The following is a 15,364-nucleotide window of genomic DNA, read 5'->3' on the forward strand; positions in this document are numbered from 1 at the left end:
GAGAGAGTTTGGGTTCGGCGCTGGTTTTATAGCCAAGATCCAGGTGCTGTACAGTAACATTGAGAGTGTGCTGAAGATCAACGGTAGCCTGTGTGCTCCTTTTAGAGTGTGTAGAGGCGTTCGGCAGGGCTGTGCGCTCTCGGGGATGCTCTACGCACTCTCCCTGGAACCCCTCCTCCAGAAAATACGCTTGAGTGTTTGTGGCCTGGTTTTACCTGGTTTTAGCAGTAATTTGGTTTTATCCGCCTATGCCGACGATGTCGTTGTTTTAATAAAAGACCAAAAAGATGCTGACTTGCTGCATAATGTCACCGAAAAGTTTTGTGTCCTGTCTGCCGCGAGGGTAAACTGGAGAAAGAGCGAAGCCTTCGCCACAGGTGAATGGCTTGGACAGCCCCCAGTTCTACCTCAAAATCTTCCATGGAGGAGGGATGGTTTTAAATATCTTGGTGTCTTTTTAGGGAATCAATCTATGGTACAAAAGAACTGGGAAAATGTCGAGCAGCAAATTAAGAACAAACTGGCTAAGTGGAGATGGATTCACTCGCAGCTATCTTACAGAGGCAGGGTGTTGATTTTAAACAATCTTGTTGCATCGCAGTTGTGGCACAAACTTCATGTTTTAGACCCACCGCCGGACTTGCTCATGAAAATACAGTCTGAGATGGTGGAGTTTTTTTGGAAGGGTTTACATTGGGTGCCACAATCTGTCTTGTTTTTATCAAGAGAGGAGGGGGGACAGGGCCTTGTCCACCTGGCCAGCAGAACAGCTGCTTTCCGCATGCAGTTCCTCCAGAAGTATCTGGTAAGTCCTTCTGACATTGTGTGGAGGGACGTGGCCAGCTGCATTTTAAGACGCGTGAGCGGGTTGGGGCTAGATGCTGCTCTGTTCTTAACCAATTTTAGCTTTTTAAAGTTAAAAGGGTTGCCTCGTTTTTATCAGAGCGTTTTTAAGTCATGTGCTCTTTTTAAGTTACATAGATCCAAAACGCATAATTCTCTGCATTGGCTTTTAGAGGAACCTCTGGTGTGCGGAGCGAGAATGGACGTCTGTGACGGTACTTTGCCGGGTCTGTCGGAGGCATTGTGCAGGTCCGGCACGGTGACCGTGAGAAAGCTGGTGGAAGCAGCCGAACCGGACTTCAGCAACATCATGGCAGTGGGTTCGCTACTGGGGGTCCGGTCCGCCAGGCTGACACGGCGCTTCCTCGATCGGGTGAAGGAGAGATTGACAGCTGGGGAAAGACAACTCCTGCAGCTGCATTCTATAGGACAACGTGAGCCCGACCCGACCGACCCGTTCCCAGATGTCTACATGGAACCTGTCTTCGCAGAGGACAGTGGTCCTCTACTATGTAGCACGGCCCCCAAGATGATGTTGTGCAGCACAAGCCCGAAGGTGCTGTACAAAATGAACGTGAAGGTAATAAATAAACGGACCTTGAGAGACAGACCTGTTACCATTTGGGGAGACAAACTCGGAGGACAGAGGCCCCAGTGGAGGACTCTTTATAAGCCCCCAGTGAGGAAGCGGACTGGTGACCTTCAGTGGAGAATCCTCCACGGTGCTATTGCAACGAACTCTTTTTTGTCGGTTATCAGTCCAGGAGTTTTAAACACCTGTCCCTTCTGCAACTCGCCTGAGAGTGTTTTTCATGTTTTTATGGAATGTGTGAGATTGACAGGTTTTTTTAGTCTTTTGATGAGAATTTTTAGCCTTTTTGGCATGGTTTTTACCAATATTGTTTTTATTAACAGTGTGCATTACAGCAGAGCCACTAAGACAAAATCTCAAATTCTAAACTTTTTAATTGCAGAAGCCAAGATGGCAATCTACATATCTCGAAGAGACAAGTTGCAGGCTGGACCCCATCTTGATGCTGTGGCTCTGTGGAAGTGCAACGTAAAGGCCAGGATAAGACTGGAGTTTCACTTCCACAGAGCCACTGGCAACTTGAATGATTTTGTACAACTGTGGGGTTTTAAGGGAATTTTATGCACAGTTTGTAGTCAAAATGAACTGAAATACAGCAAGCACCTGATGTAACTATTTCTTTCTAAGGTTCTGATCATGTTGTTAAAAGTGTTTTAAGTTATTGTATCAATAAACGTTTTGTTAAAATCTAAAAAAAAAAATCTTCTTCTTCTTCTTCTTCTTCTTCTTCTTCTTCTTCTTCTTCTTCTTCTTCTTCTTTCCTCTTCTTCTTCTTCGGCCGTTTCTCACGAGAACGCGAGTACGGACTCGCATTCTCGTCAAGTCCGGTCTTGGCGAGAACACAGGAAGATCGGACTTGACAAGAACGCGAGTACGACGTAGACGCCGCGTTCTCGGTTGCGAGGCGTGCCGACAGAGCGGCCATCTTAGGTCAGACCAAGCGGCAGTCAGACAGAATGAATCCGGTGAATTCTCGACCGATTCCCAGATAAATTAGCTGACTGAAGACGTCACCCCTTTAGGGGCTACATGGGACCAATTGATTGAATTAAAAGATTGATTGTCTAACTTAATATATAACTCGATTTTATATTGACAGTCAACAAACTTCCAGAGCTCCGTCCCAGGATGCCCGACTTTTGCTCGGCTTATGGGTGCGGAAATAAAAGGGCACTGCAAACCAGATCCCGGGGAATTACCTTCCACAAGTAAGATTTTATGATAGTTAATCCTCATACTTTACAGTTACAGTTACAGCGGAGAAAAGTACATTAAACACAAATAACACACACACACACACACACACACACACACACACACATATATATATATATATACATATATATATATATATATATATATATATATATATATATATATATGTGTATATATATATATATATGTGTGTGTGTGTGTGTGTGTGTGTGTATATATTTATAATATATGTATATTTATATGTATGTTTATATATGTATATGTATAGATAGAGAGAGAGATGTGTGTGTATAATTTGTGTTTATTATATTATGTAACTGAAAATATATAACTGTGAGTATATATATCATCCCGTTAGACTTCAGTTTAAATTGTTTTGGTTCTGAATAAATATGTGTAATCTGTCTGAAAGGTGACCAGCATTGTGCACATATGATTAAAATGAGATCTGAGCTGCCTCCTATTCATTTTGACAGCAGCTGTCTGATCTGTGGTGCACATCTGTGGTGTGCTCTTATATAGATGCTTTGATTGGGACAGTAACATGTAGATCAAAGCTAACATGCAGCAGCTTGTTAGCTTACCTTACCAAACTTTTACCTATCAGTAATCAGCGTGATTTCATTAAGTAAGACTGAGAGCACAATATTAAACGTGTCGTATTGACTATCTTTATTTTCCTTAGTATTGGTAGCGATCATTGCTGTTATATAGATGCTTTGATTGGGACAGTAACATGAAGATCAAAGCTAACATGCAGCAGCTTGTTAGCTTACTTTACCTATCATTAATCTGATGTAGATGTTATAAAATGATTACTGTAGCTTTGCTATTATAGAAATAAATCTTGTTTTTCACTGAGTGAAAAAAAGAGACATTTATCTTCTACATTGTTCCCCTTACTTTATTATGGTGACGTGTTATATATAATTGCAGTCACTGAATTAAAAAGATCTTATTCCATTTGAATCTTTTTGTTCATTCCTAAAAAAAAATACCGTGGGTCTGTTGGACAGTACTTCTGTTTCTGAATTTTCTGTGTATTATTATGAATTATCTTCATAATATTATTTGCACTTATATTAATGCACTTTTTTTTAGTTTTTGTGCAAAATACTGTATATTTTAAGTAGAAGCCTGAAATTGTTTTTATTATACTGTATTAGTAATGGCATGTGCTGCTGACCTCTTAGTCAGATCAACCTTTAAAAAAGAGATCTTAATCTCAATGGGAGTTTATCTGGTTAAATAAAGGTTTTAAAAAGTATTATAATTAATCTATTTTTTCTCCCCTTGTGTCCATCTCTCAGCAGCATCATATCCACCAAGCATGGCACAATCACAGAGAAACCACTACTGCAGTGTCCCACAGTGTTCGAACAACAAAAAAAACTTTTCATATCTCAGTTTTCATGACTTCCCGGCTGATGCTGAGACTGGAGCCCGTTGGGTGACGGCAATAAGAAGAGACGAGGGGCCAAATTTTAAAATCCTTCGCAGCAGCACTTACGCCTGCAGTCAGCACTTCTCTTCCGAGGACACCTATGTTTCTGCAAGTGGTCTTTAACAAATTAAACTCCATCTTTCTTTCTTAAAGATTATTGAGTTATAAGTTAATTTAGCTATTCCCAAGATAATTTCAGTGGCTCACCACGTAAATTTTATTTGAGCTGTCAAAATCAATTTGTTAATGAAAGGAAATTCATTAATTTCTGCACATACAAATGGTTTTTAAAAATACTCACCTGTACACTGATCACACACTGTCTCTTTCTCCTGCATTGTTAACATTTCAATTGTTTACTTTTACATCACTGCTGCTCTTTATCCTGTAAGTTACTGTAATTCTCAAGCTGTATGCAAACGAAATTTCGTTCTGTACGCAATCTGTGCATACATAATGACAAATAAAGTTGTCTAAGTCTAATTGTCACAATCTGTCTATGGATGAACCCAGAACCACACACACGGGACTTAAAATGAAAGTCTTTATTGAAGGTTTGATGGGATGGAGGGTGATGTAACCAGCAGTGTTGTAGTACTCGAGTCCGAGACTCGAACTCGAGTCCGAGTCATTAGCTAAATTTAGAGACTCGTGACTTGACTTGGACTTGAGCACTGATGACTCGAACTTGGACTCGGACTCCTACATTCAGATCATTCTGACTCGGAAATTGAGAAAAAGACTCAACTTTTTTTTATATCATTAGGCTATAATTTTAATATGTCATTAGAATATTATTTGGTGTATGATTTTAATATCTAAATGTCGTACCGCGCACGTGACGTCACCATCTCATGAGCAACGCCCCTTGCCGCTAATGTAGGGCAAACAGTGTGAGAGCGCAGGTAGCAACCAGCCATTACACATGCAACAGATACAACGATAGGACCGACTTTACAGCTGTTAAACTTTCACAAGAGGATGTCCAGGCGCCCCTTTAACTGGTAGAACTGTGGAACAACATACCAACGTTCAGCTCAAACCATGGCTTGAGTGTCGAGGGCTTAGAAAGACTGGAAAACGGGCCGAGTTGATAGGAAGGTAAGTCGTTGTTTTTCTCCTGCTCGGCGTTCATGGCGTCATCGGCCGTTTTTTTTTTTTTTCTGTTTGTAGTCACCGTCCAGGAATCGGTATAAATTTTCCGGCCCGCCGAACAATTTAGTCCGGTCCGGTGGCCAAATGCATTATCATTATCCAACGGCTGTATCTCCTCGCTGCATCGACCGATCTGCTCCAGATTTGTTGTGAGTCATGGGGGAGCGCTGCCGAACGCGTTTGTGGGAATCGCCCGGTGGACGAGCGAGGAAAATGCGTAACAGCATCTGTGGTGGCGGGCGGTCGGCGGTGCGCGAACCCCGCCTGCCGGCCGGCACCGTGGCGGTGGCCAATAGGCCGGAGCGCGCTTGGCTGCGAGGGCCGATCGACGCCGCTTGCGGCTTTAACATCCTTCATATGCGGCCTATCAGCGTACCTCGAGTCGCTGTTGCACGTTCCATAACAACAATGTTTAAAAACCATGGTTAGGAGACGTCTTAGACTTGGAAAAAGCGGTAGTTTTACTGAGTAAAACCAAGGTAACTACAGCGAAAGAGTTATTAGTGCAATGGAATGTTACTGCTTCATGTCATACATCACACGTCAATAGTGACTCGACTCGGACTTGACTCGGATGAGCAGTGGACTCGACTCGGATTTTTTTTTAATGACTTGGACTTGACTCGGACTTGAACACTGGTGACTCGAACCTGGACTCGGACTCGAGGCTTAGTGACTTGACTACAACACTGGTAACCAGCGAGGTAGAACTGCACGGGAACAGGGTGATGGTGTTGGCAGGAGCTGACGGACCGGAGAGAGACTTCTTGGAACCAGGAACAGGCAGCAGGGTCCACAGCTGGGCAGAAAATTGACAGTTCAGGGGAGAACCCACCAGAGCTCGGCAGCAGGCTCTTCTGTAAGGCAGAGGGGAACCGAAGCAAGGCAGCAGGATAAACAGGACAGGTAAAAGGTAAAATGGACAGAGCTGCTATGAAGTATCTATGTAATAAATTACTAAAATATATGAAGTGTGATGTCTGAAGTTTTTAGAAACCATGTTTTTTTGGTCAGTTCCTGAAAAATAACAGTATAGGACAAAAGGGGTTTGCCCCGACAGCAGCATAATCCATAAATACTATAGTGAACTGATTATTAGTGTGCATGCAGTGTGCATGCAACATTATTGACAGCGTCTTTCCCAGTCTTTGATGTCCTAAACTATCACAGTTTTAACAGGAATGGGCAGAATTATTTTATTAATTGAGGCTCCAAATTTACTGACGAGATTGAGAAACACACTGAACCCACAGAGGAACTTTGTGGGATACTGCAAAAGTCTGCAACCTCAGTAAATTACTACACAAAAAGAAAATCCTGTAGGGAATGAGGCTCCTCATTTTTATTCATAGAGCTGTGACAGCGTGCTCTAACAACAGCATTTGACACTGTTCTAAAACAAAGTATGAAAAGGCTCAACATTATACATCAACTATATCCCTGGTGTGACTCATTGGCTAAAAGCTGTGAAACAGAATAGCTGATATAGCAATAAAGCTAGCGTAGCAATATAATGGAGAAATAGAAAACTACCATCATCCTAGCATCTATGCTAACAACAGAGCTAAGAAGACAAAGCTCTTACCTTCATAATCGAAAAGGTATTGTTCCACAAAGAACTTGTCATCTTTGTCGAGTTTGGAGGCTGGTGTGGCTAAAAGCTTTTGTACCAGTCTGTGCACGTCTCCCAAATAGGGTGGCCATTTTCATAACACCAAAAAGGAGGACACTATTCAAAAACAAGCAAAACTAGGATAAAAACATAATTTCAAACCTATAACATAGTAGGGCACTGTTGTACTCACCACAGATGTGAAGATCTACTTCTTATATTTGTGTCCTTTCCTGGCTGCTTCCAATAGTTTCTTATTTGAGAGAAAAGTCCTGTACATGTCTGTGCACTCCAGTGTGAAGTTGACACAAATTTGTAGCTCTGCCTTGACACTCTCCACATCGAGACGATTTCTCTCATTTCTCCATGCTGAGGACATCATTGAAAAGACACGCTCTGTATGTGCATTGCTGCATGGAATGGAGAAGATGTAGGCACTGACTTTTCTTAGGTTTACCAGTGGAACATCAGCTTTGGAAAACAGCTTCAGATATCGGTCCTCACTGTGGCAACCTTCCACTTCTGGGGAGCTGAGGATACCTTCCACCATGCCATATTCCTCATACAGTCCATCCATATCAATGTTTTTCAGTTTGCATGCCTGGACAGCATCACTGTACTCTTCATAGGACACAGCAGTTGTGAGGCCAAGCTTTGACATTTTGCTGTGAAAGCTGTTCTCAGAGAAGTCATACCTCTCACTCAAATATTTCAGTGCTCTTTCATAGAACTGACTAAAATCAGCTTCACATTTTGTTGTCAAATCAGGTATTAGTTGTTTAAGTCTGGTGTTTACAGCAAAGCCGAAAAAATGGTCCTTCAGCCTCCTCTCAAGTTTCGCTTTAAGTTCAGTCATCACTTTAAAGACTGAGGTGATGCTGAATGATTTGGCCTCTAGTGCTTCAATGCAGTCTGAGAACACCTTAAGAATGTGACTGAGGAAAAGGAAATACATCTCAGACACTTCAGTGCTGTCCTCTGCAAAGCACCTCCACAAACTCTTAGGACATTCTTCTTCACCCAGGGTCTGAAAGTAGCTGGTCAGAGGCTTCCAACACTTAAGCATTCTGTCGACGGCCGGCAACAGAGACAGCCACCTTGTGATGACGTGCCGCAGCAGGTTGCACTCATCCACTTCCACAAACTCACAAAAGTCTTTCAGCTGCGCTGTTCTGCTGGCTGAGATACTAAAATGGCTGTAAACTTTTAACACAACATTTTCAATGTCTATATCCAAGTTGCCAGCCGCATATCTTGTTGTATTGTGCAAAATATGCGCTAAACAGTTGGCGGCAAGCACGTCACTTTGAGCTGCTTTTAGCTTTTGATAAACACTGTTGTGTTTTCCAAAGTTCACACTTGCGTTGTCTGCTGTATATGCTGACATTTTTTCCAAATCCAGACCAGACACCTGGAGTTTTGTCATAAGCTGATTTGTTATAGCTTCCGATGTCTCATTACTGTCGCTGTAGAAATCGAGTAAAGCGTGCTGCACGCCAGCCTTAAAGTGGAAATATCTCAATAGGATGGGGAAACACTTGATCGTACCTTTGTTTGATGCATCAGTCGCCAGTGAATAATGCAGATCGTTTTCTTTTATGTAGTCCAAATGCGCCTGGATGGAGTATGGCGCCAGAACATTTTCACACAAAGCTTTAGCTTTCGTTTTTCCACAGGTTACCCCTTTGGCTATTAATGAGTTGTTGTAGATTTCTCTGTCCACTTTTACTCCACAGTCTACACTCCGGTATGATTGGTGATGCTTGACGGCGTGATACACTTTGCAAAGTTCTGCAGCAGATATTTTGTCATCCTGTGGAGACGTGGCTTCGTGGAAAAATGAAAAAAGTGAAGAGGTTCCCGCACTTCGATTGTTGCTCCTGTGCTTGTCTGTGCTAGCATGTCGATCGATTGCACCTTTACCTTTACTGCTCACATCCACGTCACATCGACACAGCATACAATATGCATGAGAATCATCCTTCCTGCTTTTAGATATAAATCCATAGTCTTTGGTCCATTCAGGATTAAATGTTGTCTTCCGTTTAGGCATTTTTGCGGTCTGCAGGTGCGCTCGGTTCCGTTGGACTACCAGCTGCTGAGCTGACGTCAGCACGTACACATTGCTGATTTGATTACCGTTCAGTACCGTTGACCAATGAAATGTCTCATATTTATTTAACAATTTCATCCAATAATCTGCCGCAACCTCGCGATCCAATGAGGGATATGCATGTCAGAAAACGGATGGATTGATGGAATCTGCCACAGTGGATTATTATGGAATTATTTTTTTTATTTAAGTGTATATAATTTTTAGAATTTGCTCATAAATATGTATACTTTTTACAAATGGGCGTCCGTCTCAAAGCAACGGCGGATGACGGACAGACCTTTTAAAAACCGGACTGTCCGTCTTAAAACTGGACGTATGGCCACCCTACTCCCAAACGTAATTTGGGTAGATTGGTGAGGGACTGTGTGAATTCCCTATGTAAAAACACTGCTGGTGGAGAAAGCGGAAATAAAGATACCCTGCTTCACCGCAGAACGGAAGTTGCATGACGTCACCGTGAAAAGGGTCTATTAAGAACTCAATGAACAAATCATGATTTAAACTTTTAGAAATAAAACCATGAAAAATAACTTAGATTCCATTTCTCTGGAAGGAGCAAAGAAGTCTGCTGTATTTTCTCACTGCATGTCTGACTAAATCCACTGGTACACTGCAGAAAGGGAACTAAAAGGAAGTGATATCTTCTCCAAAGTCGTGGATTTGCCCTTGATTTAAGCCTGTTAATAAGATGATCTGCCAATGGAATCAGATTTTTGCTCTTAAAATAGGAGCCACTCATCTCCATCACCTTATTTCTAGTGAATATATCTACTGATCTTATTTTAGGGATAAAATACTCATTCCATTGGCAGATCATCTGATTTACCTGATCAGATCAAGGACAAATCCACTAATTTCTAGAAAATGTGACTTCCTTTTAATTGCCTTTCTGCAGTGTCCAGCTGTGCTGCAGACAGATAATCAGCAGGTTCTCTGCAGATGTTGCAGATGTTAGAGGAAGGTGCTGAGGTTTTCTATCACACTTGCATGAAGTGATCTTTCAGAGAACGCCAGCAGCTCAGCTCTTTTCTCTTTGCCTGACTAGATGCTGTCTGTTGGTCCAAAGACTTCCACATGGTGTTCTTAGTGTTTTCAGGGAAAGGTGGAGTTGCTGTGGACACAGGGGAGTCTGGATGACTGGAGCTGCGATGTGATGAGAGAGAGGAAGATTTAAGGCCACCACCAATGCTTTTCTGCTCCACTTTGATCCTGTTTGTCCTGCAGCGGACACTCATCTGCACTTTTGCCTCTAAAGTCAGAGAGAAGAGAAAAAAGGAGTCAGTTCCAGTTGCACTGAGCAGCTGAGCAGATTAGTAGATTGTTGGTTCCTGTAAAAACTAGACATCCATGGAGAAATCAGCAGACAGATCCACATGAATAAAGCTAGAAAGTCAGATCAAGGAGAAAGGCAATGGTTTAATCCAGAACACCAGACACTAGCCTTAAGCAGCATAGCAGTCATTTTAACAGCAAACATTAAAAGAGGCCAAAAGCTTCAATTTTAGCACATTTGGAAAGGTTTGCCACATGAAAGTGAAGCAGAAAATGCCAATTGTCCATGTGGTCAGCTGTCTTTAGTGTGAAATGTAGAATCCTAAAATGCTGTAAAGTGAATAGTGGAATGAAGGTAAAAAAGCCGAGGTAAAAAAGGAGGCGGTGGAAGGAAGCACATCTAGCATCAAAATGTGAGTCCCATCTAAATGACTGAGAGATTTAACAAGGACTCATCCAGGAGGTCCCAGAGGAAGCAGAACAACATGTGAAGCTCTGCAGGACTCACTGCCTCAGTTAAGGTCAACAATTAGAGAGAAAGTGGAAAAATGGCCTCCATGGGAGAGGTCCAAGACCAGAAGCACTGCTGAGCCACAAGAAGCCAAAGAGCCAAAAACATCTGGATGATCATCAAGACTTTTGGGGAAATCTTCTGGGACTGATGAGACAAACTGGACCTTTCTGGAAGGTGTGGCTCCGTTCCATCTGCTGAAGAACTAGGACAGCGTTTCAGAAGCACAACATCAGGCCTACAGTCAAACACGGTGGTGGCAGTGTGATGGTCTGGCTGCTTCTGCTTCTTCTGGACCTGGAGGACCTGCTAGAACTGAAGGAAGCAGGAATTCTGCTCTGTGACAGAAAATCCTGGAGAAGAAAGTCCTGCAAGCAGTTCTGGACCTTAGACTCAAGCTGACTGAGGTTCTGCAGCAGGACAATGATCCAAAGCTCAGCAGCAAAGCCAGGGATGAAGGTTGTGGAGTGGCCTAGTCAAAGTCTGGAGCTAAAGCTGACTGAGATGCTGTGGCCTGACCTTAAACAGGCTGTTCATGCTGGAAAAGCCTCCAATGTGTCTGAATGAAAAAGTTCTGCAAAGCAGAGCGGGTCCAAACTGCTCCAGCTGATGGAAAAGACTGATTAGCAGTTATCAGAACCACTTGATGGCAGCTGCTGCCGCCAAGGCTTGAAGCAGAAGAAACACAAGAAGGACTTTAAAACCACTTTCTGGATCTACTCAGGTTCTGTTTGTCTGACATTAAAATTCATCTGATGATCTGAAAAGTTTCCATGTGACAAAAACTAGAAGAAATCCACCAAATTCTTTAGATTTCTGTGTAAAACGTCTGAAGACTGAGAGCAAAGTGGAAGCAAAGTCAGATTGCTGCTTTGTTGCTCAAAGGTTGGCAGTAAAGCAGCTGATTCTGATTAGTGCGGATGAAGCCTCCAGCTGTCTGCCCTTCATCCTGCTCCATGCTGCCATCACACAGGAACAAGACACCAAAGATCATGTGAACTCCTTGGCTGGAGGCAGAGACTCATCCCTAACCTGGAGGCAACAAAATACAGCAAGTCCTTTCTGTCAACTTTGAATTGACAGCTTGATGGATTCAAAATGTGGCCCAGATCAAATCCATCATTTCTGAGCCTAATTTCAGACCTTCTGAGCCTTTTCTCCCTGATGCTCCCCCACATCTAACTGCAGCCCTAACCGTGGCCTTAGTGGCTTTTCTGGCCATTTTAGGAGACACATGGAGACAAAGGAGCTCATCATGGTGAAGTGGAGCAAAAGGAAACTAGTTGTTTGTTTCTAGGTGGGAAAGTTTTGGAGAATCTCTTTCTGCTGCCGTTCTAAAGGCTTTCCAGGAGGAATGTGATCTGCTGGCTTTCAGTCCACAAACACATCAACTAACTTCTTGGTGATCTCTTTAGTTTTCAGCTTTAAAGTTGATTCAAAGCTGTTAAAGCTGAAGAACATTTGCTCTGATGCAGCAATGGAGAAAATCCAAGCTTTTCTTCTTGGACTCTTTCAAACTGATGAGTCTTCAAAGAAATCTGCAGCACATTTCATCTTGACTTTTATTAGATGGAGTTATTGAGGGGGAAAAGTTTCCACTAATGAGCCTGGATGTGCTGCTTTGTGTTGATCTGCCAAATCAAATGAGCAGAGTTTGTGGTGGTCAGCTGCTAAAAGGACTTTAATGGGCTGTGAATACTTTAGCCTGTAGGGGCCTGTAGTGGAAGTCAGTTTGCTAGCAGGACTCTGCAGCAGCTGATGGATGTTGAGCAGCTGATGTGTGGATGAAAAGCCAGAGAAAATGAAGGTGCTCAGCTTTGAGAAAGCTGTGAAAACTTTGCTAGCAGCAGAATTTGCTGCTGCTGCTGCTGCTGTATTTTAGGAAGAGAAGAGCTGCAGCTCTAGCAGCCCTAATGTCAGAGAAAAGTCCATCTTTAATGCAGCAACTAGAAATCTCTGCTGGTGGCAGTCAGAGGAAGCTGCAAGCTGGCAGCTTGTAGAATGGCCAGCAAAGCAACATGGAGGGAGGCTGTGAGAAATGTTTCCATCCTTCAGCTTTTCTAGCCCACTTGCAGCAGCTCAACATGAAGCCAGATGGAGATTTGGCCAAAGAGCCGAGCGCTTGTCATTGTTGATCATTTAGAGATCAGACTGTGAGGACATGACAGAGCTGCAGTCATCAGAGCCCAGCAGAAAGCAGCAGAAGCCAGAGAAGAAGCAGCAGCCATGCTTGTGTTGTGGATCAAGGTAGCATGCTCCATGTTTGGCTCATTAAAGCAGAAGCTTGACAAGCAGACAATGGGCCACTACTGCACTTTACAAGTTTACAGTCCTAGCAGAGTTTCCTTTAAAGACCTTTGGCTTCCAGGCGCTTCTTTCTGGAGGAGTGGCACCCTGGAGCGGGTGGGCTCAGGAAGCCCACTGCAGCTTGGTGACTAGAAGCCACTTTCTAGCAGTCACTTCATCTGTGCTGCTGCTGCTGCTGCTGGCTTGGCCTTTAACTTTTTCATCTGCAAAGCTGAACAAGGATCAGATGTGCGCTGAGTCTGGACTCACATCTTGACTGAGAACGCTGCAAATGCTGCGCTGAAAGCACAACTTTGGCTCTTTTCTGGACCCAGGGACAAGATTTGCTGCTCAGCGCTGAGCCTGACCTACATGCTGGGGGGGGGGCAGCCAGCAGTCAGCAGCCAGCAGCCAGCAGTCAGCACGCTGCTGCTGGCAGGAAATGAGGGAGCAGAGGAAGGAGGCAGCCTTGTGGAGCCGCTCAGTTCCCAGAACACTGCTGAACTCCCTCAGAAGATAAGGTGGTGGAAAGGAGAGACACAGCAGCTCCACATGGCAGCTGCAGACGTTTCCCTCAGCCACTCATTCACTGATGTCCACCAAATGCCCATAGAGTTCATCTTAGGGCCCAACAGCAGAGAAGCCATCCAGCTCCATAACAGAGGTCAGAGGTCAGAGAGGAGCCAGGTCTCCCTGATCACAGCATGCTGCACCCCAGCTACTCCTTGATACGCAGCTCCTCCACCTTCCACTTCACACAGCGTGTGCTGCACAGCAAGACGCTGGGCTTTGTCCCTGTGGGCTGCCGTACTCCTCCCCTTCTACCTGTCCTTGGTCCAAGCCGTCCTGATCATTGTCCTTCCAGCGCTTCTTCAGGCAGCTCTGCAGGGCCAAGGGACACAAGTGATCTCTGCAAGAAGTAGAAAGTGGAAAAGTTGGAGCCTGCCGCATGCAGAAGTTTGAAGAATCAGTCTTTGTTGCCAGAAAGCCGTAGTGCAGGAGCAAAAACACACAAAGACAATGAGTGCAGAAGAGCAGCTGCAAAAAGGCCTGAAAGAAAGTGAAAAGAAGAAAAGAGCAGCAGCAGCAGCAGCAGCAGCAGCAGCAGCAGCAGCAGCAGGAGTCCGGGTGGCCAGCAGAGCAGCACAGCCACAATTTTCCATCTCAAGCCATGAACTTTAAAGCCAGATAGGATCATGTTTAGCTTTGAAGGGCTCCACAAGCCATCAGAATCAAAGCAGAAGCAGAAGCAGGAGCTCAGCTACTTTTAGCTACTTTGTAGACGGCATTCTGGGAGAAAGAAGACTTTTCATCCACTTTTTTCCACTCTTGCTGCTCATGTGCATTAATGCGCCACCATGAGAGACGAGGGCAAGCTTCTGCTTCTGCTGCTCACACGCTGCACTCTGGACTCGCCAGCAGAAGAGAAAACAGACTGTGCAATAGTTAGAAAAGCACTTCTCACTAACTTTGCAGCTGCACACCTTGCAGAGGGAAAAAGGCAGGAAAAAAGAGGCAAAGCAGCCACTTGTTCCATCCTCTGATGATTAGAAATGAAAGCAGGAAAATCTGCAAAGGATCCTGTTCTACGGCTGCAGCTTCTAGCTGCTAAATATCTGCAGCCACTTTGGCTTCAGCAGCTTGTGGAGAGCAGCTCTAAAGGAAACTTGATTTTCTGCTGGAACTTTGCTGCTTTTAGCAGCTTTCTGTCCTCCAACACTTGATGCTCAGACCACAAGCTTAGCTCTGCTTGCTCCCAGCTCAGAGGATGAAGGACGTTTGAAGGTCAAGACGGGACTTTATGCACATGTTGATGCAAATCAAGGACTATTGTGAATTTAGAAGGAGGAGGAGGAGGAGATGGCTGGTCTTGATGACTCAGCATTTCTTGGATCCTTGCAGGGAGAAGAGCAGCAGTGTGTGGAAGATGTTCAATGTGCTGTAAGCAGACAGAGAAATGTTCTCTTCTAGATGTGGCTGACTAGAGGCAGCCTTCCAGAGCCACTCCCCGACTGAAGCCTTTCTGCAGCTTTCCTTTCTGCCTAGCCTTGGCTCTCTGTGCTCCTCAGCCTTGGCTCTCTCTCTCAGACTAAACACAATCAGGAGGGATTGAAGACTTTTGCTCTGCAGGCTGGCAGCACACAAACTTTTGGAACTTTTCTATCTGAGCAACACATGATTGATTTGCTCCTTTAAATAGTCACAGTCATGCTGGGCTCTGGGAGGTCAAAGGTCAGCTAGGTGCCAGCAGGGAAATGCTGATGGCCAAGTTGCTGAATCTTTGCAGCTTTTCCATCTTTTTCTGCCTGCGTTCAGTT

The sequence above is a fragment of the Fundulus heteroclitus genome, unplaced genomic scaffold (genome assembly GCF_011125445.2).
Source record: "Fundulus heteroclitus isolate FHET01 unplaced genomic scaffold, MU-UCD_Fhet_4.1 scaffold_512, whole genome shotgun sequence".
Lineage (NCBI taxonomy): Eukaryota > Metazoa > Chordata > Actinopteri > Cyprinodontiformes > Fundulidae > Fundulus > Fundulus heteroclitus.